We start from the raw sequence: 25244 nt of genomic DNA, 5'->3' as shown, positions 1-25244 counted from the left end.
TTCCATTACTACATCCTCTGCTCACAGATTGTACTTACAATGCACGCGTGTTCCGCTTTATATACACTGCGCATGCGTGAAACTCCGCCCACCCAACGTTCTTTATAGTATATTCCTCACCCCTTCTCTTTTGACACAGTGGGAGAGCACATGGCGGAGAGACAAAAGATGCATGCAGAGGAGAAACGACGAAAGGCCAGACCCCCGAACGTCCCGATCCCGGAGGAGATTTAAGGCCTCAAATATGTTCTTTATAGAGATGACGAGGGCCAACTATAATGGGAAGCATGGACCTTACCCAAATGCAAATGTGAGAGAGGCCAAGATCATGACTTAAGTTGTCAAGAGTCTGCACAGGAATTTTGGGGTAAGGCGATCCAAGGAGCACGATCAGTACAGAAAGATCAAGAAACTGCTTCTAAAAATTACATGTCGTGTGTTATTATTATTATTACTTGCATGCTGCTCCATGTGCTTCTCTTTACTTTTGTAGTTTAAAAAGGCAATTTTCATGCTCATGGGCACAGTAGTTGGTCGTAGGAAACATCGTCGTTTGCCCACTTATAAGATGTTTTTGGCCGATACAGGTTAACTACATTTGTTCAGGCCTATTTGTATTAAAATATGTTTGTTGTCTACATGGGTTTGTAACTAGACCGAAATGCAAACTTGATTCAGTGTAAGGAGAGGACACTCAGCAGCTATTTACACATTTGGACACGGGAGCACTAGTGTGGGACACCAGAAAAAAAACTTTTTAGGGTGTCCCACACAGGTGGATGCTAGGGTCTATGTGTGATACTTTAACAAAAAAATTGAAATTTTCCAGCTTTAGAAAGGAAATAAAATGTTCTTCAACTTGGAACTCTGACAAAACATAACAATTGTACGACACTTCCAAGCAATGTTTCATCTTCCTATTTCTGCCCTCAAATATCTGTGTGTTAAGTAAACCGATTTTTTATTCTAAAGCCCCATACACACTATCAGATTTTCTGCTGATTTTTGTATTCAGATTTACCAAAACCATATAATATGAGGTCAAATCTTAGGAGTTTCAATTTGTATGAAATCAGGCAAGCCCTTGCACTACATGATTTTGGTTAATCTGAAAACAAAAATCCAGCAGAAGATCGGATAGTGTGTATGGGGCTTTATAGGGGAGAAAAGACTCGGGACATCCGAGGACACCAGGGAAACTGACTGCATGGTGTGAACTAGAGCCATTGGAATACATGGAAAACACTGTGCATGCATTTTGTGCAAAAAAAAAAAAGCACACGGAACTGCATCTGGTGTGAATTGGCCCCAAGCAAGCTACTTGGTTCCGTTCCAACAGACTTCTATTCGGAATGCTCATATCGTTACCTCTACTAGCAATAACTTATCCCTTCCCCATTCTATCTATTCTAGCTTTTACAGGGGTGACATCACTCCATCTGATGGCGGCAATATCAACAGTTTGGACATGTGTGATATTGCCTTCAATTTATCAAAGTTGAACTTTTCAAGTTCCTGAGTTCTGTATGTTATCCTTTGAAACATGCCCGTTTAGCCAAAAAAGTCAAGTTAGACTTACCGGTAAATTGTTTTCTAATAGACTTTCAGGACAGCCACCCGAGAGATCATGGCTCCACCTCCCAAAAGAAAACACCTCCTACATTAGAGCATTTTAAGGATAGCCTCCACACAGCCTCCTCAGTGGTTTGTAGAGACTCTCCGACCCCGGCTGCAACACATAAGAGACAGATATATCCTAGTATTATAGCAATAACATAAAACCGGGCGGGTTACTGCTGTCCTGAAAGTCTATTGGAAAACAAGTTACCGGTAAGTCTAACTTGACTTTTCCAAAACGACTTTCAGGACAGCCACCCGGGAGGATTACCGAGACTTACTCCATTCAGGGCGGGACAACAGCCTGTAAGACTTTCCTTCCCTTACATATCTGCTCGGGGTGGCGCCAGCTTTCTCTGCCCAACTCACTGCTGTAGCCCTTGTGGAATAAGCCCGGAGACTCACTGGACTCCACTGGCCAGCATGGGAATAGGCTTCCACAATAGCCATCCTTAACCATCTTGCTATGGTTCCTCTGGAAGCTTACTTACCCTTTTTTATTGCCTGAAAATAAAATAAATAGTGCGTGCACACGTCTAAAGTCCTTAGTGGCTTCCAAATAACTTAGGACTGCTCTCTTAGCATCCAAGGTATGGAATTCTTCCTTCCTGACAGATTAGAGCAGAATGTAGAATTATCTCCCGAGATCGGTTCTGAAACGACGCCACCTTTGGCAAAAAACTGAGATCTGTTTTTTAGGACTATTCTAGCCGGAAAAACAGAAAAGAGCGGCTCCCTGATTGACAAGGCCTGCAACTCACTAACTCTGCGAGCTGAAGCAATGGGCACAAAAAAAAAAAAAAAAAAAAAAAAAAACAGTTTTTAACGTAAATTATTTCAGGAAGGCCAAATTTATAGGTTCGAAAGGATCCCTGATCAGGGCATGCAGAACAGTAGAACATACTGGGCAATTCTTAGGCACGACCAGTCTAGAACAAGAGAGCACGTTCAAGAACCTGACTACTAGAGGGTCTGACGCAATAGGTTTCTCCAAGAAAACCCCCAATGCAGCCACCTGCACCTTGAGGGTGCCGATTGCTAGATTATTGTCCGCCCCATCTTGTTGAAACTCCAAAACTGAAACAATTTGTCTTGGCGATCTTGTAGAAGAAGTTTTGCACCAGGAATTGAACACTTTCCAATATTGGAAATATATTGCCCTTGTGACCTTCTTCTTACTGGACAACAGAGTAGCCACCAACTTGTCCGAGAACCCTTTTCTCTTTAGGAGCTGCTCCTCAGAAACCAAGCCGTGAGTCTCAGCTTTGCTAGGTCTTGATGGACGAGAGGGCCTTGCAGGAGGAGATCCTGTCTTAGAGGAAGATGCCAGTATGGTTTTAGCTGCATCTGTACTAGGGCAGAGAACCACGGTCTTTTGGGCCAAAATGGAGTGATCAGAATCATCTTTTACCTCTTCTCTCCTGATCTTGTTTATAACCCGCGGTATCAACTGAAAAGGGGGGGAAAAGCATAACATAGGTGAAAATTCCATCTGCGTGCCAAAGCATCCACTCCCAGTGACTGCTCGTGCCTGTTCAAGGAGAAGAAGAGAGGGACCTGGGCATTTCCCTGAGTGGTAAAGAGATCTACATATGGCTGTCCCCATCTTTCGAAGATCAACCCGAGGACCTCCGGATTCAACTGCCATTCTGCCTCTAAGACCTGGTTCCTGCTGAGGAAAATAGGATTTTTTGTACTCACCGTAAAATCCTTTTCTCTGTAATTCACAGACTGACAAAGCTCCTCTCTCTAACAAAATGGGTTGTTAGCCCTATCACTGGAGATTACTAGGCAAAGTTGTAATACAACACTTCAGAACTTTTAGTTCCGCCACAGGGGGCGGTCCCTAGTAGAGGTCAACCGATATAATCGGCCGATATTTGCAGTTTTTTAATTAATCGGCATCGGTCGATTGTGCTGATAAAAAGCCGATTTAGAACAGCGGGACTTTGAAATGACTTCTGTAATAGAAGTCGGTGTAAGTTGCCTGAGTCGTCATAGAAACGTCTTTCCTCCTCTCTGGGCAGGCTGCCAAGAAAACAGAAAGATACAATGTTTACACTTCTGAACAATGAAGTTATCTCTGTGTGTAGAGTTCTCAGTTTAACCATTTAAAGACTAAATCTTTTCTGACACTTGTTGCTTACAAGTAAAAATCCTGTATTTTCTGCCAGAAAATCACTTAGACCCCCCAAAAATTATATATATTTTTTTAGCAGAGATCCTAGGGAATAAAATAGTGGTTGTTGCAATATTTTATGTCACATGGCATTTGCACAGAGGTCTTTCAAATGCATTTTTTTGGGGAAAAAAATACACTATTTAAAAAAATAAAAATAGTAAAGTTAGCCCATTTTTTTTTTCGTCCAAAAGTTTTGACTACCTGTTTTTATTTAATATAGTTTTTTTTTTTTTTAAATCTAAATCATACATACAAGTAAACTGATTGGAGGTTTGTTTTGTTTAATAAATGTTTAAATTAGGGATGCACCGACATTTCGGCCGCCGAAACATATCGGGCGAAAATGGTGTTTTTGGCAAATTGCTGAAAGGAAAATCTTGCCGATAATGGGGGTCAAAAATTGGGGCGTGGCCTGTGCGGGGCTCCGCCCCCTGGTTCCGCCCATTGCACGGGTGTTTTTCTTGCTCGTCCCCAGTCCTCCCTCCTCCCTCCTCCCGCCCGACAGTGCGGTGATCTCCGTGTGTCACGGAGCTGTGCATTGAATTGCCTGGGCGGCTGCAGTAACAATGTCCCGCCTCCTGTGACAGACAGTACACTGATCCAATGGCGGGACATTGAATCAGCGTGACGTGATTACAGGAGGCGGGACATTGTTACTGCAGCCGCCCAGGCAATTCAATGCACGGCTCCATGACACACGGAGATCACCGCACAGATCCAGGCATAGGTGAGGCTGCATTTAGACACTGGCAAGCCGCATGAGGGGGAAAGAGTGTGCCCAGGGCAAGCATTGCAGAGATTTTGTCCGCAGCTAAATCAAGTTTTTTGTGCCCACAGTGCTGCTGCATCCAAAAGTCTGGCCAATTGTGTGAATGGAGCCATGCTATATAAACCAGGTCACAGGACAAAGGCTGTACTCACTTTATTGACCATATAAAAAAATAATAATCTTGATTTTGACCCAGCTAGGTTTTTATCGCCGTGTGATAGAATGGGGAAGGGATAAGTTATTGCTAGTAGAGGTAACGATATGAGCATTCCGAATAGAAGTCTGTTGGAACGGAACCAAGTAGCTTGCTTGGGGCCAATTCACACCAGATGCAGTTCCGTGTGCTTTTTTTTTTTTGCACAAAATGCATGCACAGTGTTTTCCATGTATTCCAATGGCTCTAGTTCACACCATGCAGTCAGTTTCCGCACCAGAAACTGACTGCATGGTGTGAACTAGAGCCATTGGAATACATGGAAAACACTGTGCATGCATTATCAGGCAGGCTGCATCTGAGGGGAACTGGTGAGGCTACTTTGATCTCCTGGACCATGCCTGCAGTCTCTGACCATCTCCTGGACCATGCCTGCAGTCTCTGACCATCTCCTGGACCATGCCTGCAGTCTCTGACCATCTCCTGGACCATGCCTGCAGTCTCTGACCATCTCCTGGACCATGCCTGCAGTCTCTGACCATCTCCTGGACCATGCCTGCAGTCTCTGACCATCTCCTGGACCATGCCTGCAGTCTCTGACCATCTCCTGGACCAAGCCTGCAGTCTCTGACCATCTCCTGGACCAAGCCTGCAGTCTCTGACCATCTCCTGGACCAAGCCTGCAGTCTCTGACCATCTCCTGGACCAAGCCTGCAGTCTCTGACCATCTCCTGGACCAAGCCTGCAGTCTCTGACCATCTCCTGGACCAAGCCTGCAGTCTCTGACCATCTCCTGGACCAAGCCTGCAGTCTCTGACCATCTCCTGGACCAAGCCTGCAGTCTCTGACCATCTCCTGGACCATGCCTGCAGTCTCTGACCATCTCCTGGACCATGCCTGCAGTCTCTGACCATCTCCTGGACCATGTCTGCAGTCTCTGACCATCTCCTGGACCATGCCTGCAGTCTCTGACCATCTCCTGGACCATGCCTGCAGTCTCTGACCATCTGCTGTATGAAAATATTTTTTAAAAACAGTCATTTTCGGTATCGGTGCTGTTTCGGTATCGGTTTTCGGCCTAGTGTATTTTTAATTTTCGGTATCGGTTTCGGCACCAAAAAACCCATTCGGTGCACCCCTAGTTTAAATGTAAGAAATTTTCTGTATCACTTATGAAGGCCGCTTTCACACTGGAGCGGGCAGGCGTTGATGGTAAAATGCAAGTTTTAGCGGCTCTTTACCATTATTTTAGCGGTGCTATTTGGCTGCTAGTGGGGCACATATAACCCAGCTAGCGGCCAAGGAAGAGGTTAAATGCGCCCATGAAGCACTGCTGCCAAATCGCATTGAATGCGCTTCGGCAGTGGTGCCCATTCATATCAATGGGCAGGAGTGGTGGAGGAGCGGTATACAGCACTCCAAACGTGCTGCTTGCAGGACTTTTTTTTTAAGATCCTGCCAGCACATCGCCTCAGTGTGAAAGCACTCTGTCTTTCACGCAGACTGCAGGGGAGCCATTTTGCAGGCACTTTACAGGCGCTATTTTTAGCCCAAAAGCGCCTGAAAAACGCCCCAGTGGGAAAGGTGTTTTAGATCAAGGGGGATTAAAAAAAGAAAATAAATAAGGAACAAAATAAATAAAATAAAAATCGGCCTAACATATTGGCCCAAAAAAAATAAAAAAATCGGCATCATATATCGGCTATCGGCCGCCATGATTTCTAAATATCGGCATCGGCCAGAGAAAAACCCATATCGGTCGACCTCTAGTCCCTAGGCTACAATACCCACAGTCTGCTTTAGCAGCCTCAGTACGTCAACAAGCAGGATAACGTAAAGAGAAAAAAAAAGAAAAAAAAAAGGGAGGGGCGTGTGCTGTGTTGGTCAGTGAATGGGACGTCCAAGCAGTGCCAAACGAGGGGTGGGAAAAACAGCATAAAAACTTCATCCACCATGGCAAGTGGGAACTAGTGAAACTAAAAACTTACAAAACACAGCAGTGTGTGGAAACCCCACCACCAAAAAAAAAAAAAAAAAAAAAAAAAATGGGTATCCTCAACAGGAGTGATCCTCAAGACCGCAACCAACTGCGGAAGTAATGCAACAGTGCATTAACATTACAATACTGCGTTTTTACGAAAAACCGGGAAAAAATATTGATTGCATATTCAATTGCAACTACACGGCCACCTGCAAAACTTTGCGGCCAAAACAGGCATCCGCCGATGCACTGACGTCTACCTTGTAGAACTTGGTAAATGTATGGACAGAAGACCAGGTCACCGCCTTACACACCTGAGCGACCAACGCTTGGTGTTGAAAGGCCCAAGACGTTCCGATTGCCCTTGTGGAGTGGGCCGTGACCGGAAAGGAAAACCTACACCTTCAAGGCGTAGGCTTGTACTACAATCTGTCTGATCCACCTGCAAATGGTGGCCGACGAGACCACCATGCCCTTCTTTGGACCAGCCACCGAAAAAAAAATAAAAAAATTAAAAAAAGGTGTGGTGGCCAAATACACCTTCAGGACCCTAACCACGTCCAGAGCGTGAAGGGCCACCTCCTTGGGGTGCTTCGGCTTAGGACACAGCGATGGTAATACAATGTACTCATAGATATGAAAAGCCGAGACCACCTTCGATAGAAAGGATGGTTGCGGACGCAACACCACCTTATCCCTGTGGATAACCAGATAGGGCTACTTGCAAGACAAGGCCGCCAGTTCCGAAACCCTCCTGGCCGATGTGATGGCCAATAGAAAGACCACTTTCTGGGAAAGAGTCCAAAGGGGAATCCCCCTGATATTCTCAAACGGCGGTTTCTGAAGCGCCAACACCAGGTTCAAATCCCATGGAGCAAACGGTGGTCGCACCGGAGGGACTATGCGTCGTACACCCTGAACGAAGGTACTCAGTAAGGAGTGCGATGCCAGGGGTCATTGGAAAAAAAAAAAAAAAAACAGCTAAGGCTGAGATTTGCCCTTTGATGGTGCTTAATGCCAATCTCTGGTCCACTCCCTGCTGGAGAAACAGCAGGATCCTGGATATGAAAAAGGATCGCGGATGCCATCCTTTCTCCTCACACATGGAGATGTAGGCCTTCCAGGTACAATGGTATATCTTCCGAGAAGAAGATTTCCGTGCCCTCAACATAGTTGGAATCACCTATTCCGACAGACCCCAGTTCCTCAACACCTGGCTCTCAATAGCCATGCAGTTAAAGCCAGCAATGGTAAAAGCAGGATGGAAAATTGGACCTTGAGATAGGAGGTCTTCTCGCAACGGCAGTCGCCAGGGAGCATCTGCCACCAGATGCACCAGGTCTGCGTCCCAAGGACGCCGAGGCTAATCTGGGGCAACCAGTATTACTGAGATCCCCTCGGCTTCCACTCTGTGAAGCAGACGTGGCAACAGTTTCAGTGGAGGAAAGGCATAGATCAGCTGGTACTGATCCCACAGAGCCACCAGCGCGTCTGACGCATCTGCCCACGGATCTCTCGTCCTGGACATGAATCTTGGCACCTTCCGATTGCGAGGGGAGGTCAGTAGATCCATATCTGGTATTCTCCACTTCAGGCACAGAAGCCTGAATGTCTCCGGATGCAATGCCCATTCTCCTGGGTCCAGCATCTGTCGACTCAGTCCGCCTGCCAGTTCTCCACTCCCGGGATGTAAATGGCCAACAGGGCCGTTGAGTGTCGCTCTGCCCACCGAAGTATGTGAGCGACCTCCCGAGCAGCGACGGAGCTTCTTGTTCCCCCTTGGTAATTTATGTATGCCACAGCCGTGGCGTTGTCCGACTGTATCCTGATCGGATGCCCTTGAAGATTCACGGACTATGTGTGGAGACACAGCCTGATCGCTTTCAATTCAAGCAGATTGATCGACAACTCATATTCTTTCGTCGACCAGAGGCCCCGAGCCAACTGAACCCCCATCACTTCACTCCAGCCGGATAGACTGGCGTCCATAGTGATCACTGTCCATTTCAGAGGAAGGAACGATTTTCTGGACTGAATCACCGGGAACTTCAGCCACCAGATCAGAAAGTCCCTGACTGGCTGACTCACCTGGGTCGATCCAGGGACAACTGAGATTTGTCCCATTTTAACAAGATCTCCTTCTGCAGCACTCTGGTGCGGAACTGGGTGTAGGGTACTGCCTCGAAGGAGGCTGCCATGAGTCCCAGTACTCGCATGCAAAACCGGAGCGATGACCACTTGCGACTCTCTCAGTAGTTTGACCAAGGATCTGAGAGTCTACAATTTGTCTGAAGGGAGAAAAACTCTTGCTTCCCTGGAGTCCAACAGCAAACCTAGGTACTCCAGACGCTGGGTCGGAACAATCACTTCCATAAGGTTCAACAGCCACCCAAATTCTTGCAGGGTCTGCATGGTGATCACCACATCCTCCTCTAATTCCGAGGTGGAAGATGCTCCCAGGAGGAGATAGTCTAGGTAGCCCATGATTGCGATCCCACGTTGTCTCAGCAACGCCAATACTGGAACCAGTACTTTGGTAAAGACTCTGTGGGGGCTGATGCCAGACCAAAGGGAAGAGCCACAAATTGGTAATGGAATCCCGACTGCAAAACGCAGACATTTCTGATGCTGAAGGCATATGGGTATATGCAGGTACGCATCCTGGATGTCTAAGGACGCCAGGGAGTCCCCTTGATTAAGCGCAGCAACTACTGAGCGAACTGATTCCATTCTGAACCTCTACACTTTGACAAAGTGATTGGGTGCTTTTAAATCCAAGATTGGATGTACCCCTTTCTTGGGAAACACAAACAGATTTGAGTAGAACTCCTGGAAGCGTTCCGAGTCCGGAACCGGTACAGTCACCCTGTGATTCAGCAAATCCCTTACCGCTCCCAACAGGGCCTCCCGGCGAACCGGGGATACAGTGCTGGAGGGGGAAGAATGTTTGGCGGCCAAAAGAGAAACTATCTTGTAGCCTGTGGAAATCAGATCGCAGACTCATTGGTCGAAAAACCGGGAGGACCACCGGGCTGCAAACTCCCGAAGGCGACCCCCCACCGTTACATGGGTGGGGGCAAACCTTCATGCGGTAGCACTTTTATTCACAGGCTTATTAGGCTTGCAGTTCCAGGGACGTTTTTGACCGTTCGTGGGTGTCCTGTCGGGCTGGGGACGTTTTGTCAAAGCTCCTGTTGGACGAAAAAGCCGTTTGAGAGTGGAAAAAGAGGGCCCTTGCCTACAACGTGGCTCCTTAGCTTTCCTGGCCTGTGGGAGCAGTGTACTCTTACCACCTGTGGCATTTTTTAATAATGACATCTAGCGAGGCTCCAAAGAGCAGCTCGCCAAGGAAAGGAAGATCCGTCAAGGCTTTTTTGGATGCCTGGTCAGCCGACCAGCATTTTAGCCAAATTAGGCGCCTCAGCCCCACAGCTGACACTGAAACCCTGGATAACAGGGGGAGAGTATCCAGGGCCATGTCAGACTTACTTAAGGCCTTGCACTAGTTGGTCTGCTAGTTCTAAGCAGACAGGGGAAGCCTGTTGCTCTCCCAATTCGCGGTGCAAGTTTTTGAATGTGGTCCTACCATCCCTTATTCACAAGGACCAGGTAGGATTTGTGCCCCTGAGGCAGGCGGGAGATAACCCTAGAAAAATGATAGACCTGGTGGAGGTGGCGAACAGGGAAGGCAAGCAATCCTTACTGCTTAGTTTGGATGCAGAAAAGGAGTTTGACCGTCTGTGGTGGCCCTTCCTGTTCGCCACTTTACGCCACATTGGATGTCAGGGGCCCCTTTAAAGAGCTATTCAGCATCTCTAATTGAACCCCTCCGCACAGGTTAAAACTCCCTTCTCTCTCAGCCCCCCTGCTGGTGAGGAATGGCACCAGGCAGGGATGCCCACTTTCCCCCGATTTTTGCACTGTGTTGAACCCCTAGCAGCGACCATCCGGAAGAATCCAAATATTAGGGGCATAGGGAGTTTAAAATTTACCTATTTGCAGATGACAGAATCCTCCCTCTCTCTCAACCTAGGATCTCCCTTCCAAATCTGCATGCGGAACTAGATGTCTTCGGAGCCCTGTTGGGATATAAAATAAACGCGTCCAAATCGGAGGCCCTCCCACTTAAGGGAGATAGGACACTTGAAAGCCAACTTCCCCTACAGTTGGAAATTTAGTGCCCTGAAGTATCTGGGGGTTAACATTACCCCCAGATTCTCCACCCTCTATGAAGAACATTTCCCCCTCTCCTCAGTAGAATCAGGGCCCTCCTCCAGCAGTGGAATAGCGGTAATAAAGATGACAATCCTCCCAAAACTTCTATACCTCATTCAAACCCTACAACCCTACCCATCCCAGTCCCGTACGGCCAACTAAGAAAGTTACACTCTGACCTGCTACAATACACCTGGAACTACAAGCGACATAGGATACCACGTTCGGTTCTCCAGGCAGCGCGGGGGGGGGGGGGGGGGGGGGGATGGTGGACTAGCCTTTCCCAATCTTATTAAGTATTATGAAGCAGCGCAAGTGAAGGCGATCACTTCCTGGTTTACGTTCCGCTCCTATAATAAGTGGACCAAGATAGAGAAACTATGGTTAGCCCCAATTCATTCGAACAATTTGCTGTGGAACGCAGATGGAGAGGTAGACCCCTCTCGCTTACTGGGCCCAATGATACAGCTCAGGAGGTTGTGGCGTAAAGTGAAGCTACAGTATAAACTGTCCTCGGAAAGCTCACTCCTGACCTCCTTTGCCTGCAACCCCTAAATGCCAGATATGCCGCGTACACACGTAGCCGACTACCCGGCGGACTTAGTCTGGCGGACTTCCCGCCGGACTGTCCGTCCGACTTTCCGAACGGGCTACTTGCCCACACATGGCACTTTTTCAGCGGACTAATACGGCGTACTAAGTCCGCCGTACTATCCGCCGTACTTTTGAAATGAACGGACTCGCCCACACACGCGGAGGAAAGTCGGCTCATTTCGAGCGCGTCTCCAGGTAGGCGGGGCCCGCGAAGGAAAGTCGGCTCATTTCGAGCGCGTCTCCAGGTAGGCGGGGCCCGTGAAGGAGACGTCTCTGACCCCGCCACCTGGTATGGACTTAAAGGAGAACCCCAACGCCGAAAAAAATCAGCGTGGGGTCCCCCCCAGGTCCACATCAGACCCTTGTCCGAGCACGCTACCCGGCCAGCCAGGAAAGGGGGGGGGGGGGGATGAGCGAGCCCCCCCTCCTGAGCCGTAACAGGCCGCGTGCCCTCAACATGGGGGGTGCCTTGGGGAAGGGGGGGCCGCACGCCCCCCCACCCCAAAGCACCTTGTCCCCATGTTGATGAGGACAAGTGCCTCTTCCTGACAACCCTGGGCGTTGGTTGTCGGGGTCTGCGGGTGGGGGGGTTAATCGGAATCCGGGAGCCCCCTTTAATAAGGGGGCCCCTGGATACCGGCCCCCCACCCTATGTTAATGAGTATGGGGTACAATGTACCCCTACCCATTCACCTGTTAAAAAAAAAAAAACACATACACACACACACACACACACACACACACAGGGTAAAAATAGTTAATTGCGCAGCTACGGGGGTCTGCCGTCTTCGGGGGTCTTCTCGTCGGACTCCTCCGATATCTTCTGCTAGCTCTTTTACTAGCGGAGGAGCACGGCTTTCTTCCTCGCCGCCGCCCTCTTCTTCCGACTTCGGGGGTCTTGTCCCCCACTTCGGTTCTTCTTCCCCGGTCTTCTGTCGCCGTTGCCGCCTTCTGTTCTTCTCTTCAGATGTTGACTCGTCGCTCCCTCCGCTCACAATGATGGGGACCGGGCGTGCGGCGACTTATATTAGGGACATCACCGGATGATGTCCCCGCCTATTATGATGTCACAGTCCCAGCATCCTCTGGAACTGTGACAACATAATGGGCGGGGACATCATCCGGTGATGTCCCTATATAAGTCGCCGCGCGTCCGGTCCCCGTCATTGCGAGCGGAGGGAGCGACGAGTCAACATCGGAAGAGAAGAACAGAAGAACAGAAGGCGGCGACAGAAGACCGGACCACCGCCTGTAAAAGAGCTATAAGAAGGCGCGCTGGCCCGGCAGAAGAACCGAAGTGGGGGACAAGACCCCCGAAGTCGGAAGAAGAGGCCGGCAGCGAGGAAGAAAGCCGGGCTCCTCCGCTAGTAAAAGAGCTAGGAGAAGATAGCAGAGGAGTCCGGCGAGAAGACCCCCGAAGACGGAAGACCCCCGGAGCTGTGCAATAAACTATTTTTACCCTGTGTTGTGTTTTTTTTTTGTACTTGTTTTCACAGGTGAATGGGTAGGGGTACATTGCACCCAATACTCATTCACATAGGGTGGGGGGCCGGTATCCGGGGGCCCCCTTATTAAAGGGGGCTCCTGGATTCCGATAAGGCCCCTGCCCGCAGACCCCGACAACCAACAGCCAGGGTTGTCGGGAAAGAGGCCCTTGTCCTCATCAACATGGGGACAAGGTGCTTTGGGGTGGGGGGGCCACTCGGCCCCCCTTCCCCAAGGCACCCCCCATGTTGAGGGCATGCGGCCTGGTACGGCTCAGGAGGGGGGCCGCTTGCTCGTCCCCCCCCTTTCCTGGCCGGCCGGGTAGCGTGCTCAGACAAGGGTCTGATGTGGAGCTGGGGGGACCCCCACGCCGATTTTTGTTGGCGTTGGGGTTCCCCTTTAAGTCCATACCAGGTGGTGGGGTCAGCGACGTCTCCTTCGCGGGCCCCGCCTACCTGGAGACCCGCTCAAAATGAGCGGACTTTTCTCCAGGCGGGAAAGTCTGTTCATTTCAAAAGTCCGCCATACTTTTGGGTCAAAAAAGTACGCCGGAAGCTACACACGGGGGGGGGGGGGGGGAATTGTCCGGCGGACTTGAGTTTGCCGGACTTTTCCACCCGATTGTTTGATCGTGTGTACGCCGCAATAGATGTCCTTCCTTTGGACCACAAGAGACCTCTTCCATTATGGAATCCTGGTAGACCCACGCACTCGTAAATTGCCATCGTTCACAGACTAAACATGATCTCCCAGACAGGTGTTCTACAGGTATCTCCAAATCCGCCATCATGCCTTGATATTTGCCCCCATTCTACAATTTTCACCTCCAACCCCTCCCATGGGGTTATTTACTAAAGGCAAATCCACTTTGCACTACAACTGCAGTTTCAAGTGCACTTGGAGTGCAAAGTGGATTTTCCTTTAGTAAATAACACCCACCGTGCTTTCTAATTTGCCACAATCACTCCAATTTCATGATTCCACAAAATTCATGGTGCTGAAAATTATTTATATTTTTCTCAGTAATGCATTACATACAATAACAACAAAAACAAGGTATGTGTAGCAGACCCACAACATAATAGTTTGCTGAAGAAGAGATTGTTACCTCATGTATCAAACAAATTACATTTGCAATATTGAAGAAAATGTCCAAAAAGAAAAGCCCATTGGAGAACCTAGGGGACAGCTATTGGGAAACCCATGACCGTAAATAAAAGGAAATCTTCCTTTCAGTTAAAGTTCAAAAATGGGTTGATAAAATGTTTCTTAAACAGTTTCTGGCATATAAAATGGGCCCCCTATCCGCAAAGTACACTACATACTTCTGTCTTATTTTGCGGCCGATTTGGGGGAGCAAGCCAGGACAGCTAGCTTCAAGCGCCGTCAGGGTTTCTTGTTGAAGTCCGGCCTCCGGCCCAACTGAGGCAACACAGTTCATTCCAATTCTCCTTAAAAAGAGTTGTGTAGAATGCAGCAAAGATTATCTGGTTATGTTTATATTCCGTCATGTTGACTGGCGTAAGAAATAGGCGGAGCCGACTGGCCATTGTCCCGAAAATGTGCTCCACCACTGTTCTGGCTCTGGCCAGACGGTAGTTATAAACCCTCTGGTTCAGGGTGAGGGTCCTCATGGCATCAAAAATGGTCGGCTGGTCAGAACGAACAGAAAGCATCAGAAATGAGCGGACAAGAACGCTATGAAATTCGAATACATAATAGAAAGACGAACCCACAAGCAAACTGGAGAGCAGTATCGATCAGAAAAGCACGGGGCTGAAAAGTGCGAATCGTCTGTCACAATAACACGAGATTAGCGGAAGGAGCCCAAAGGGTGGCGCACTTGGAATTTGAACTTCCTAGTGTCATCGTACGTCACCGCGTTCTTGACGTTCGCAAATTCCGACCAACTTTGTGTGACCGTGTGTATGCAAGACAAGTTTGAGCCAACATTCGTCGGAAAAAAAAACAAAAGAAAAAAAACATGGATTTTGTTGTTGGAATGTGCGATCGTGCTTACATGGCATTAGAGCGGGAAGGGGAATTTGGACAGCTGGTGACCACCTAAGCAGTACCGTCCTCCCCTTTAAGAGACACATATGCATGTTAGAAAGCAATGCCGGGGCGTGGCCTGGACATGGCTGAGTAGAGACGTGTGTCCGTGAGCTCCCGGCCGTCCACCGTATATACCGACCGCTTCACATTCACGGAGATAGCATGCACCCCTCAAGGAGGTAGACTACCCAGCGGAAAAACAAGCAAGGCAAGTCTTCTCCCAAAACGCTGGCTCCCGGGGAACTCAGGTGCCTGTTTCAGCTCTCACAGCGCAGCACCCCAGAGACCAACATGGCGGCCACACGTGCAGACGAGATGAGAATACAGGCTGGCACACCGCACTCAGAGATGGCACTGATAGATCCCTTTCACGCCACGCCGCCGGACATGCACCCGGAGCCTGGAGGCTCCCAGCAGCTTACCCCGCTAGCCTCTCCTGTAGACACGGAGCTCCGCTCTCTCATCCAAGCGCTGCCCACGAGAGCAGACATTATTGCCCTGATTGGTACAGTGGAAGCAGCGCACAGGAAGGAAATCGCAGCTGTTAGGACTGATATACAGGGGATAACTGTGAGAGTAACTGAGGGGGAATCATTCCTGTCCTCACTAGACCTACGTGTGACAGCTCTGGAGGAAAGGCAGGAAAGGCAAATGGAGACCCTGAGAGACCAGCAGCTGCACCAGGAGGACCTTGAAGACAGAAGTCGGAGGAATAATATCCGGCTCAGTGGACTCCCAGAGGCAACGGGTGTGGAAGACCTGGCGGACACCGTGCGGGCCATCTTCCGCAGTAATGCGGGGATAGAACTCCCGGACAGAATGACCATCGACCGCATACACAGAGCGCTGGGTCCTAGATCGCCATGACCCAGAGGTACCCAGGGATGTGATCTGCAGGATGCATCAATACGCTCAAAGAACAGATCATCAAAAAGGCGTGGGAATCGGGGGTTCCAGACTTTGATGGCGCCGCTATCAAGATCCTCGCGGACCTTTCCCGTGCCATGCTTCAGCGCAGAGCGCTCCTTAAGCCCCTGCTTGATGTTGCCAGATGCCCGAATTATACCTACAGATGGGGATACCCGCTCTCGGTAACGTTCAGACGGGATCAAAAGGTCCTTCACTCTTCGGAAGCCAGCTTCACTCCCAGCCCTATTAGAATTTTTAGAGGTAGAGCCCTTCGCAGTGCCTGACTGGCTGGAGCTCATTCCACGATTCCCCACACGTCAGGATCACCCGTTACCGAGGAGGGAAAGGTCTACCTCACATTTGAGAGGTCGCCGTCGGTTACGTGTGCCCTCGCTGGGGGAGAACCGTGAAGTTTGAAACCATGGAGCTGTAAGTACATCCTTCTGACACTTTGACATTTTTTTTTTTCATTCTCAATTCTTCCATTGAGGTTCTAGACCCCGCCTTGCTCCCAGATGTTCATCCCCCCTTTAGTGAACCTCTCATCCCCTATGGAGACCAGGCCGGAGGACGAGTTGGGTCTCTGCGTAGCCCGCCGGAAGCTACCCCTGACTTTCATATGCGGGCATGACATCGGGATTTTTCTGTTTGGGTTCTGAGATGCAGTAGCCGAAGGGTGTATTTACTGCCTGTAATGTCCTCCCCCGCAGTCGGAGCTGGGTCACTGGCCCTCCCCAGGTCCAATGGGGCAAAACTCAGTTCACCTCCGGCACCTCACTGGGTTTGCGGGTGGCTGCCCCCCTGGGCTATAAAATACAGTGACCCAGCTCCGCCTGCGGGGGAGGACATTACATCCATTGGACACAGAATGATATGGGACTTGCAGTCGACCCCCTATTCTGTTACGGTCACAGTGTTATAACAATACCAGGGTGGCTAGAGCCGGGGAAATGTCGCCAGAGATCCAAGGGGCTCCCTGATCCCGGATCGGGGTGGGCGGCGTCGGCTGTTCTCGTTGAGGGGACTGAGTGCCGTGCTCCCATACAGGAACCTATTGCTGGGGGAGGGGGAGCTTTGTTGTGCACTTGGTCTGGGGGGGAGGGGGTGGGGGATGATGTTTGGAGGATGTACGGCTTCTTTATTACTGAGTCACTGCACCTTTCCTGCAGACTGTGGGTAAAATGTTAGATTGGTATTGGTTTATAGCTGCTTTAGTAACCAGATGCAAGTTAACTCCTTTAGTGGGTGCATGTTGATTTTATGTTGATTTGCTAGATACTATTGAGTAGGCGGTCGGGGTGGGGGGGACGGTACTGGGAGCTCGTTTATGGAGCCTTGCCCTCCCTCACCCCCCCAATTAGGATTGCGTACTCACTCGGGGTCCAATTAGACCCTTGAGTAGTTTATATGCAGACACCGTGTGTTTACACGGCCTCGAGCCTTTCTAGGCTGAGATTTCGTGGTTTTTGTCTCACTGCTAACTTCCGGCTCTCTTGCTCGGACGATTCTCCCCCCTCTAAACTCCGTCGCTTTGCTTCCTGTCCCTCTAGTCTTGCCTACCAGCTACGGTAGGCGAACCTCCGCTCTCCCTCACCCTCCCCTGCTCTTTCATTCTCCCTCTCCCCGGCCCCAGACATGACACTAGACGCGATAAAGGTTTTGTCCCCAAATGCCAGAGGACTTAACACGCCTGAGAAAAGGCGGATGCTACTTACAGACCTTAAAAAGGATGAGTACTGACATTGCGTTTGTACAGGAAACGCACTTTAGGACAGAAAAGCTAACTTACAAAACAAATATTTCCCTTTGGCGTTCCATTCCACAAATCCTAAAATGAAGTCCAGAGGAGTATCTATACTGATCTCCAGGAGAATTCCCTGGCGTACACAGGCCACCCAGATAGACCCCGCGGGACGCTTTGTCTTTCTCAGGGGTCTGGTGGGGGAAGTGCAAGTTACGCTCACGGCAGTATACGCCCCTAATGACAGTCAGGCAGTGTTCCTGGAGAAAACACTGAACAAATTACAAGAATTTCAACAAGGCCAGCTGCTTCTGGGTGGGGACTTTAATGTACCATTAATCCCGTCAATAGACACCTCTACAAATAAATCGTCAATACCCCCCGAGCCACATTAGCCGTATTGCCAAATGTTTCCACAGGAGCCAACTGATATCTGGAGGCTGCAACACTCCGGAGAAAAAGACTATACATTCTATTCGCCCCCACACAGAGTGTACACTAGAATTGACTATTTCATGATTCCTCATGGTCAACTACATGCAGTACGGGACAATGCGATCGGAAACATCACATGGTCTGATCACGCACCTATCCTTATGACATATTCATTGACTGACTGCACGCCACACAGACACCGTTTTTGGCGACTAAATGAGTGTCTTCTACAGACTCCAGAAGTTCTAACAGAGGTTACTAGGGAACTAGATTTATACTTCCAAATGAATGACAGCCCTGACTGCGACCCCGGCGTACTTTGGGAAGCCCACAAACCGGTTATTAGGGGCATCCTGATTAAGCACAGGGCCCGCATAAAGCGGGAAGGGACACAACAACTTACTCAACTTCTGCAAAAACTGGACTCAATGGAATCCATGGCCTCAGAGGCGGACCTGGCGACTGTTAGAGGGCAGATTACTGACTTAATGCTATATAAGGCTAAGGCAGCCTTACAATTCTGGGGAGAAGGGGGTGTGTTGCGCTTCCTTAGATACCAAGAAAGAAAAAAAATCATGTGATAAATAGAGACTATCAGTTCTTCAAAAAATGTGAATAAAAAAAAAGTGCAACAGTGCTTAGTATGTGATACTTAAAACTTATAAGATTGCATTCAAATAAACATCTAATATATATTCCAGTGTCTAAAAAATGGGCAAAGGTGTGTCTACGGCTATAAAGTGCATATAATTATTATTGCAATGTGTATATAGAAAAAAAGGTGAAACGTCTAAAATAAAACTGCAAACAGATATGTACCAATAAATCAATGTGATAAATGATCTAAAAAGGATTCTATGAATACTTTAAACGTGCTAAAAACAGAGAAAAGCAATACTATATTCCTTGATGCAAAAGGAAACCGAGTAGCAGCAAAACAGCAGCAAAAGAATTGTGAATCTCGATAAAGTGTCCCATACACAGTCCAATCATGCAACTCTAAAGTGCGATTTCACAACCAAACATAAAGTGCAAAGTGCCAAGGTAGTTTTCCTCCAAACGGTATCCCGTGTCAGTACTGGTATTCCTAAATAATTACCTCACAGCTGTAAGGTATACAGCAAGACAACAGATTTGCAGGGGGAATTCCGGGGGGTCAAATAGGCTGTGACTGGGACCTCTGACAGTGCCACTCTTCCTTGCAGTTTTGGCCGACAGGCAGTGCTCAAAACAACAAGTGAGAGATATCCTCCATGGTGTACTAATTTAAAACGAACGATTTATTTGTAAAAATAAAACTACTCACAAACAGGAGCGAATAAGCAGGCACACACAGCTAAACAGATCGGTGGATGGTACGAACATCACGTCCGATTTCCTACGCATTACGTCACGAATGGACTTCAACCAATTTGAAGATCCGACCGCCAACAGGGAACCGAAATGTGGGCTTTAAGCGTGTCCCTGGCAAAGTTCGATCCCGAATCTATAGCCCGAAACAGTTGAATCAGTCTCGGGCTATAGATTCGGGATCGAACTTTGCCAGGGACACGCTTAAAGCCCACATTTCGGTAATCCATAAGGACGGGAAGAACCCCACATTATGTGGAAGTTACAGACCCATTTCCCTCCTAAATACGGACCTTAAAATTATACACCAAGATTATAGCGACCCGACTGGCCCGACATATCCAGAACATAGTCCACTTAGACCAGGTGGGATTCATACCCTCAAGGGAGGCGAGAGATAGCACGTCTAAAGTACTTAATCTAATACACATCGCGCGCACCAACGGGACCCCGTGTGTTCTCCTGAACACGGATGCGGAAAAGGCGTTCGACCGCGTGAATTGGTCGTTCATGTTTTCCGTTCTCAGACACGTGGGTCTGGGAGGGGTCATGATGCATCGAGTGGCGAGCATATACTCAAACCCCGCAGCACAGGCAAAGGCAAACGGGATCTTATCCGATCCCTTCCAGATTAGTAATGGGACAAGACAGGGATGTCCCTTGTCCCCCCTGCTGTTTGCCCTTTCCTTGGAACCCTTCCTGTCTACGATCAGAGAGGACCCCAACATACAGGGCGTGCAGGTGGGTAAAACACAATACAAAATCTCGGCATACGCGGATGATCTCCCGTTTTCCATAACAAACCCGATTATATCCCTCCCAAATTTGCTTAAACAATTCGAGAGCTATGGTAAGGTATCAAATCTCAAGATTCATTTCACAAAATCAGAGGCGATGGGGATGAATATACCTTCAGCCAGCCTCAAAAAGCTGAAAACAGAAATTAAGTTTAAATGGGCACAGACTGCACTGACATATTTGGGCACGAAAATTCCACGTGATTTATCTCAAATATATACACTAAATTTTCCACCCTTGCTAACCATGACTAAGGCGCTTCTAAATAAATTGCAGACAAACTTAAACTCCTGGTTTGGGAGATGCAATCTCCTGAAGATGTGTATACTCCCAAAATATCTATATCTCTTTAAGGCCCTCCCGGTTCACATACCACAAACATTCTTTCTACGAGCGCAATCTTTGTTTACTGGGTTTGTTTGGGCGCACAAACTGCCTCGAATTCCACATACACAATTAACTATGCCTAAACACTGCGGTGGCATTGCACTCCCTGATGTTAGGGGGTATTATTTGGCAGTACAAATAGGCAGGGTTATTGACTTGCAAAGACATGGGGAGCTGAAGTTATGGGCGCAGATAGAGCAGGAGCAATCACCCATTCCGTTGAATAGAGCGCTGTGGTGTTGGGAAGACATACCGCCCACCCTTAAGTCACACCCCTTGATTGGAAACACCCTGACACAATGCGCAAAAGCCACGCTTCGGATACAACAAATGACCAGGTCATCTCCTTTGAACCCCATTTTGGTGAATCCTAGTTTCCGCCCAGGCCTGCCGCCCACATCTTTGCAGACTTTACAAGACTCTGATAACGTCATCGCAGCTAAGTTTGTGATAGGAGATAGATGGCCCACCATAGCTGAACTCACTGACCCCCTAGGATATTTTTATCTCACATTCTGGCCGGCCTTGCAACTACACCATTTCCTGCAAACTCTGAAGGTGCCAATAGCATACACGAGACACCTCACTACTTTTGAGGAATACTGCTCGGGAGTAGAACCCCTCCCACAAGTGCTATCCAAGATGTATAGCCTGCTTAACACCCCCCCCCCCCCCCCCCCGGAACAACCGGAGCTACCCAATATAAGGAAGTGGGAAACAGATTTGCAGCGCACATTTACCGCTGTACAAATACGGAATATTATTCACTTATCCCTCAAATCCTCAATCTGTACCAAGACCCAGGAGAATAATTATAAGGTTTTGACGAGATGGTACCTGACACCCAGCAGACTTCACTCTATTTTTCCTGAGACATCGGATAGATGCTGGAGATGTGGGTCGGGCATAGGGACGATCTTACACATTTTCTGGGAGTGCCCTAAATTAACTCCTTTCTGCACAGCAGTCCGCAAGATATCCCCAAAATTTACAGAGTTTATAATCCCAGATGACCCAGCTTTCTTCCTGCTACATGTCTCTACCGTGCCTGTCAAAACCTACAAAAAAGCCATTCTACGCCATTTGGTGAACGCCGCCAAATCCTGTATCCCATTGCTCTGGAAACAACGGCATCCACCAACCATAGCAACCTGGTTGAAAAAAGTAGAGGAGGTTAATAGGATGGAAGATCTGATCATGACCGCGAACAACAGAAGGGAGGTGTATCAAAAAACCTGGACCCATTGGAATCTATTTAAGTACTCAACGGAAGGCAAGTCCCTTATGGGAACAAACCTCTGCAATTAAGAATGAAATACGACATGCCGAAATACAGTATAGCTGAGTACTAACTGTCATGTCTGTGGCCGTCTCCCATCCCTCCCTTAGTCTCCCCGCCCTGTTCCCCCCCCCCCCCACCATTTCCCCCCCCCCCCCTTTCCTTTCACTTTTTTCCTTGTAATTGGACCCACAGGCTACCGAATCTCGATAGCAGACAGTAGTCGGAGAGGAAAGTGATATACTATGCTGGGTTATATACTATAGTTTTTAGGCAGTAGATAAATAATACTCATATGCCATTGTTTCCCAGTCAGCTGACCTGGTAACGGTTGATCCTCTAGGGAAGATATGTGCTTACTTCTGTATGCTGCTATAACCAAACATATGAAAATCCTGCATGTGGGCCCAACTTTTAAGAACTGTCTCTGTATATTTGTTATGAAAAATCAATAAAAATATATTTGGAAAAAAAAAAAGAAAGCAATGCCGCCTTACTATATCCTGCAGGATTAAGAGTCGGGGTCCCTCTCCCCCATTTTTACCCCTGCCAGATAGAGACCACAGGGGGTCGACCTAATGCTGCGGCCGCTGAAGGCCTCTCTTCTCATTCCATCTTGTCACCACAGTCTTCCAACCCTTGGCGATGATCAGATAAGAGCAGGATGAGGATGCCTGCTCCGCCGGTCAGACCTCTCCTCCCAGCTCAGAACGCCGCCAGAAGTGACCGGGGAAGCGTGGCAACGTCATTTCTGGTGCTAGGGAGGAAGCCATATCATTCCTCTTCCTGTCACCAGCAAGATGGCGCTGAATCCTCTTAGCCCAGCCGAACAGCGCCATCTCACACTGCCAGACGCCGATGCATTCCTCTGCAGGAGTGCCAGGAGTCAGGGGTATGTCACAGCCAATGCCCCAAGGAAGATCCGACCGCCAACAGGGAACAGGAAAATGGGCCCTAAAGTTCTGGGTACCCCACTGTACCCAGGGTGCTTCAGGTCTCAGGGGGAATTTTCCCCCGAGAAAATTAGGGGAGACCCCCCCCCAGGAACGGCAAGCCCTTCGGGACCCAAAAGCTTCACAAGCCTGTGGTGTGGCTCCCAGGGGGAGACCACAAGTCCATGCCTTAGGGTCTTTTAGAAAAAAAAAAAAAAAAAAAAGTTTTGCTGTGGGGAAAAACAATCAAAAACTGAGGAGCGGGGGGGTTTAACCTCTGTTGACTGTTCCTGTCAGATGGGACCAGTCATCTCTCAGTGTGCCGTCCTGGAAACCAATTTGAAAAAAATAGCAGCTCATATTGCGAAATGCTCGTTATCCGCATTACTCGCAATCCAAGGTATTACTGTACACTTTTGCACACTGGGATTTCAACGTTTCTCTTCTCCCACCGTTAATCTCCTTCACTTGACTAATGTGAATGATGTGCTGACGGAGAGGAGCAAACAAAGATGCTCTGTCCTCCTTAGCAACTGGTGTCATTGGTTGTTAGAATGCTAGCAGCTGGAACTTGATACTTTACATCTCAGAAGATGATTAGATGGCTGCACACTCTACACCAGGGTCAGACCCGGCCTGCTGCCGCTAGATGTCTGGCCCATCAGTGCCCGTGATTTTAATTTTCCCAGCTATCCTCTTCATTGGACAAAAGCGATATCATAGGACTGTATGGGGGGGGGGGGGCTACTGGAGTTAACATTACACAGCAGCTTGGAGGATCATCCTAGCAACCAATCACCAGCCTGTTAAAGTAAAAAGTTAACCAACATTTCTCACCCCCATCCAGCCCCGTGATATCAATCTCTGCTTGCTGTAAACCTGTAAGGTAGGAGTTCTAACAACACAGTGTGTGTGCGGTGGAGGGGGCCAGATGACACTATGAAGGAGGAGGGGGGGGGAGACGACAGAGGACACTATGGGGGGGGGGGGGGGAGAGGGAGAGAGACACTGTATATCACATGCTGCAGGCCACTGTTGCGCTAGTCATTACATACTGCAGACCCCTGCACAAAGCCTTGTATATAACTTGCATTTAGATGCAGCACTCTATTGCACAATGTATCTGAATTCAGAACTCATCACTGAAATCTGTTGATTATAAGTGTAGCCTGTGCTAAACCTTTCATGTCCCTGCACTCAGCATTCATAGACACTAAGATTTTCTGAGTAATGTTCAGGCTTCATGCACATTGGATGTTTTTCTGCTGCACATAGGTGTGGTATTTTTTCCCTGCCCCTATATATTAGCCTATGTGTTTATGTACACACAGGTTTTTAGAGGAGTTTAATGGCAGGGGAAAAAAAAAAAAAGTTTTCAGGATAAGCATTGTTTTTGCAGAAAAAAACGCAGCTGGTAAATGCATTAGAAATGTCTAATTACATGTTAGCGCTTGAGCTTTAACCCATTGCAATGCCCAGAATAGTGTCATTCTGGCCATTGAAATTAATTAACGCTCAACAGTCTGACGTCTTTAAAAGGGCCACAAGCGTCAGGTGCTTCTTCTACCAGGAGGAAAGGCTTCTAGGAGAGTTTGCATCCTGTGGGAAGGAGGCCTAAATATCATCCCTCGTGCCTAGAAAACTGGTCTGTGTGTAGGCGCATGTCATAACCTCTAGATTTCACTATAGGAATCAACCATGACCCAGCAGAAACGAACACCCTGAGTCATGTAAAGGTAAAACATTATGGCAACTTTCAGCTGGGTAGACTCTGCCATTGTGAAATCCTACTTCCCTTCACTGACACGCCACGCTCTACCCACCTCAGAGGAACCTCCGCTTGCCACACGCCACTTCAGGTCTGGGCTGAGAGAGAGGGAGGGCGGAGCTAAACAAGCATCAGCAGAGCTTAGTGATGACGTAAAGTGGGCGTGGATAAATGCTGCACAATGATTCGAGCTCTGTGTATGATTAAAATCTCATGGATGAGGAGTAACCTTATGTGTTATAGATGTATACAGGGGTAGAATCAGGGCCGGTGTCCCATCATATACTGTCCCCCATCGGATAGTGTCCTCTGTGTACCGCGCAGTACACAGCACACACTGATTCCGAAAATGCCCAAAGATGAACGGCGCCTGCACCGTGAGTCCAGGTTCTAGCCCCACCACCCAAGTGGACATAGAGTTGGAATATAAAAGAGCTGAGTACAGCGAGGCGAGTGAAGCGAGCCCACGAGGGGCCCTCTAATTTTCCCAACCCTATGTCCGCTTGGATGGTGGGGCTACCACCTCCACTCACGGCGCAGGCGCCGTTCATCTTCTGAGATTTTCCAAAGCTTCTTCTGCTCAGTACTGCGCA

General features: G+C 48.6%; 1 protein-coding gene across 2 annotated transcripts in view; it reads right to left on the bottom strand.

The window, feature by feature from the left end:
• The window catches only part of EXD1 (exonuclease 3'-5' domain containing 1), a 618256-nt gene extending 593494 nt beyond the window's left edge, over nt 1-24762 (bottom strand). Inside the window, exon 1 of one of the 2 annotated variants that reach the window (XM_077464920.1) lies at nt 24707-24762. The gene's annotated coding sequence lies outside the window, so the exon portion shown is untranslated. The remainder of the gene's footprint in view (nt 1-24706) is intronic. The other variant, XM_077464919.1, reaches the window with a different exon arrangement.
• Between the last annotated feature and the right edge of the window lie 482 nt (nt 24763-25244).

Source organism: Lithobates pipiens, unplaced genomic scaffold, assembly GCF_037356315.1.
Source record: "Lithobates pipiens isolate NorthernLeopardFrog02 unplaced genomic scaffold, aLitPip1_a1.2 Scaffold_30, whole genome shotgun sequence".
NCBI lineage: Eukaryota > Metazoa > Chordata > Amphibia > Anura > Ranidae > Lithobates > Lithobates pipiens.
Note: the sequence above shows the minus strand (reverse complement) of the source record. Positions and strands in the feature narration are given on the sequence as shown.